This window comes from Theobroma umbraticum, unplaced genomic scaffold (genome assembly GCF_002168275.2).
Source record: "Theobroma umbraticum cultivar Fairchild unplaced genomic scaffold, ASM216827v3 scaffold_130.0, whole genome shotgun sequence".
Classification (NCBI taxonomy): Eukaryota; Viridiplantae; Streptophyta; class Magnoliopsida; order Malvales; family Malvaceae; genus Theobroma; species Theobroma umbraticum.
Window position 1 is genome coordinate 5,927,776 of NW_018397264.1, and position 4,622 is coordinate 5,932,397.

Sequence of the window (4,622 nt, forward strand, 5' to 3'; positions counted from 1 at the left end):
CCATTCTGGTATTAGTTGAGCTTCAAGCTCCTTTGAGAACTTCACCATTGTTTTTCTTCTACCTCTTCTCTTATTGTATCTTCTTCTTCTTTCTATAAGGAGAAAACCAAAAGTTGATGGAGGTGGGGAGTGGAAGAAAGAAAAGGAAACGAGAGAGAGCTTAGCGGGGTTTGGGAGGGATTAGTGAGGTTTATATATAGAGAAAAAGAGAGAGAAAAAGAGAAAGAAAGAGAGAGAGAGAGCCGTGTGGAGAAGTGCAGAGTTTGCTTGTTGTTAATGGAAATTAAAATCCTTTTTCTTACATAATACTTACACTATCAACAAAAAGGAGAAAAAAATGAAAGGAGATAGTACTAATGATAGAAATATATAATTGAAAATTTGGGTTTATAGAATTATCTTTTAGTGGCTAGCTGATTTTATGGGGTTATATCTTGAATGTTAATGTAATTGTATGAAAACCTGGGTTATGACCTGTGAACATAAGCAGGAAAAAAGCAAGGAAGACAGAAACTCCCCCACCCCCACAAAGTTTACAGACAGAAATTGGTTTTCTAGTCTCAAAAAGTAAAAAGAAAATTTCGGCATATTAAACACATATAAGAAAAAAGAAAAAGATTTTGTGGAGCACATTGTTTGTTGAAGAATTTAATAATGGACAGTGTTGAGATTGGGTAAAATCTCAGAATTACAATGGACATAGGTCAACATTGATGACACTGGCCATCTAGTTGCCACTAAGTTTTGTTTCTGTCATTCAAAACCTTTTTTATAGTCTCAACACATAATATTGTAATTTGCACAATTATATAATTTATATTTTATTTTAACATAATGTGGAATGTAAGAGAAAGAACTACACATTTCGATAGTTTACTTGTCAGATGATCACACAGGGACAACCTGTGCAAGTCATGCACCTTATAGCCTCGTAATAAAGGGCAACGCACAAGATAATAGCACATCAGTGGACCTCGACAAGGAGGCCTATATCATAAAAGACCTAGGACTCTTACGAAGTTAAAAGGCAATAGAGTCAAATTGTTCAAGTAATTAATTCAAACATTCAAGTTATTTGCTTAGGATCTTAGTTATTTGTTTTCTCTTTAGAATAATATAATTGTTTTTTCTCAAATTCTCTTTCTTCAAGTTTCAATTTCGCATTATTGAACAAATATTTAAAGATAGGCTTGCTTAGTACATAAGTCTAAGCACTGTACAGATCTTGACTAAAATTCCAAGCCAGTGACAAGTGGTATTAGAGCTAGACGGGGCTTGAGTGGTATTAAAACTAGATTAGGTAAAACAAGCCTCATTTTTTGAAGGGCAAGATAGTATCAAAGTTAGGTATTTTCAGAAGGAAGCTGGGTTAGTTAAGCTCAACTTTGTCTATAAAGCTAAGGTTGGCTAAGCCAACAATAAATTTAAAAAAGTCTCAAATTTTCAGATAAGTAGGTTTTAGAGTAAGATTCAGCAACTCTGAGGGTTAAGGAAAAGTAGAAATTTAATCCAAATAGAATCGTGAAATTTGAGAAAAAAAAGGAAAAGAATGGAAAGGAGAATAGCATCAAATAGTGACCAAATCACAATCTACTTGAACGCCTTAGTTCAAGATAGTGCGAACATTACAAACATGAAAATTGCAAGATAGTGCGAACATTACAAACATGAAAATTGCAAGCGCACATGTCGCAGAACATTACGAGTCTAAAGACATCTTGTAAGCACTGGATAACCATATATTTTGCCTTAAGATAAATATCAACAGAAAGATATGGAGTAACCTCGAATACTTCAAGGACAACATCGAGCAGTTGGGGTCTAAGAGCAATGAGCTTTACAAAGGATGACACAACACGATAGATTCATTAATTCGCCATGATGTAGGGCTAGATGAATTGATGGTAGTAATGTAGCAATAATAATAATTGACAAAGGTTTTTAGAGGTCTCTAACAGAGGATGATGTATTTAGTTAACAAATATTAAGAAGCTGCAAAATGTGACTTCTAGATTAGGCAATTTGACCAACAGAGCTTTGGTACTGGATTGACAATCGAGGTGTCAAGTTCAAACCCTTTGTGTCCTATCTGCGTTGCAAACAAAAATACCATGCACATAAAAGTTGTACATTTAAACTTTACACAGGCGCACCAAAAAGGATTCACAAGCCAACTATGAGCTAAACATTCGCATGAGAGGACACATCTTAACTTATAAGTGTTCCTGAAATAGCTAATAAGGAACTACTTCAATCGAGCCCACGAGTATCATGGGGAACTCGCTAAAGACTTGTGGCTGAGAGAAGCGACAAGGCGATGAAGGCATTGTCTATATCAAGTGGGAGAGAATGTCACAATCCACAAAACTATGACACACCCAACCCATTGGGATAGTCGGGTTAGCCGCACATTGTAATGCCACACAACCCCAAAATGACCATGCGAGTCAAAAGATGACATGGCTAAAAGGCTCATCTATTATGCTTGTTGAGTCATGGGCAATCGGGGGTTTCCAAACATCCTCAATATCCAAGTTGTCTAGCAACACCAACCCCTTGGGGATCAACAAGCTTGACCCACCAGCACAACGCGTCAAGCCCACGCACGAGCAGTAAAAGCGTAAGAAGATTGCACGACATAAGGATGCAACAACATGTAAGAAGTATGGGAGGGTCGCACACTTCGATAGCTCGCTCCCTGGATGATCATGCTGAGATAGCTCATGCAAATCGCACACCTCATGGCCCCATGATATGGGGCAGTGCATAAGATAATAACACGCCAATGGACTTCAACAGGGAGGCTCGCATTGTTGAAGACCTCTCATGCACAAGTTGCAATCAGAAAGCCTTGTGCATGAATGTCGCATAGCTGAGGGTCACAAGCCTCTTGAACGCACACCATCAAGGGTTAGAAATGCTGCACCAAGAAGTTGAACAAAAATTTAGGCCAGACACAAAAATGCCATTCAGACCAAGCCAACTTAAGAAAATGCACACTAGCCGCCCAACTACATAGGAAGTTTGCATGAAGAGCCCAAGTTCAAGTTTGACTACTCCCATAGTGTAGTTTTAGTAGAGTTAGAATTCTCTTTTATTTATTTTACTTGCAGTAAGACTTTAGGCTAATTATATTCTATTTAAGAATAAAACCCTACTTTATTTAAATCACTTGTTAACTACTTGTACTAAACAATTAGAAGCAAAGTTTAATTAGGCTTAAGGAAAAATTATATTATAAATAGCAAGTCAAAAGGTAATAAAGTCAAATTGCCCAAGTAGTCAATTCAAGCATTCAAGTTATTTTCTTAGGATTTTAAGTATTTTGTTTCTTTTTGGAATAATAGTATTATTTTTTCTTAAATTCTCTTTCTTCAAGTTTCATTTTCATATTATTGTGCAAATACTTAGGGTAGGTTTGCTTAATTTTCTTGCACGAGTTTAATATACAAGTTTAAGCGTCACAGGATCTTGATTAAAGTTTCAAGCTTGTAACAATTTGCTTGTTGTTAATGGAAATTAAAATCCTTTTTCTTACGTAATATTTGTACGATCAAAAAAAAGGACAAAAAACCGAAAAGAGATAGTACTAATAATAGAAATATATAATTGAAAATTTGTGTTTATAGAGTTATCTTTTAGTGGCTAGCTGATTTTATGGAGTTACTTCTTGAATGTTAATGTAATTGTATGAAACCTTGGGTTATGACCTGTGAAGATAAGCGCGAAAAAAGCAAGGAAGAAAGAAACTCCCCCAAATATAAGAATTTAATAATGGATAGTGTATTTAAGTATTTGGTTCATCAATTAATATATAATTTCTTGTTTTAAAAAAAATTCAAATATTCTTTCCTCAAATTTAAAAAAAAATTAATAATGAACATTGTTAAAATTGAATAAAATCTCAAAATTACAATGGACATAGGTCAACATTGATGAACCTGGATATCTAGCTGCCACTAAGCTTCGTTCTCGTTATTCAAAACCTTTTTTATAGTCTCAACACACAATATTGTAATTTGCACAACTATTATTTTAACATAATGTGGAATGCAAGAGAAAGGAGAGATAATTACCTTTATCCATATGATTCAACCAATGGAAAGTGCATGGTTTTTTTTTTTTTTTTGGTTTCTTGGGGAGGTAATTTTAAGCATACTACTGCAGAATGTGAATAACCAAAGTGTATAATGCAAATTGGACTTATGCCCATTTTAATGAGATTAAAATTTAATTAATGGGCACATTTATAGCTGAAAAATTGGAGATAATCCTGAGAAAACGACATAACCAGGTGGGACTGCTAGGTCCTTCTACACAAAAAGAAGTGTTACGTCCAAGGGCCTATGCTTCTAAGCCTGAACAATATTTTCCGTTTCATTAATTCTGCATTTAATACACAATTCTCTACGAATCTCGAATCATTAATTATTTCAAATTATGCTATATTGCATAACTATGATGTAAGCTTTTCATAAATATAACATATATAAATAATTTGTAATTGATTTACAAATGCAGGATTAAAATAAGAATTTTGTTAGCAAGTTACTATTGTAGAACATTTACTCCTTATGTTTTAAAATTTATCATATTAATTATCAATTATTATATTTAAAATT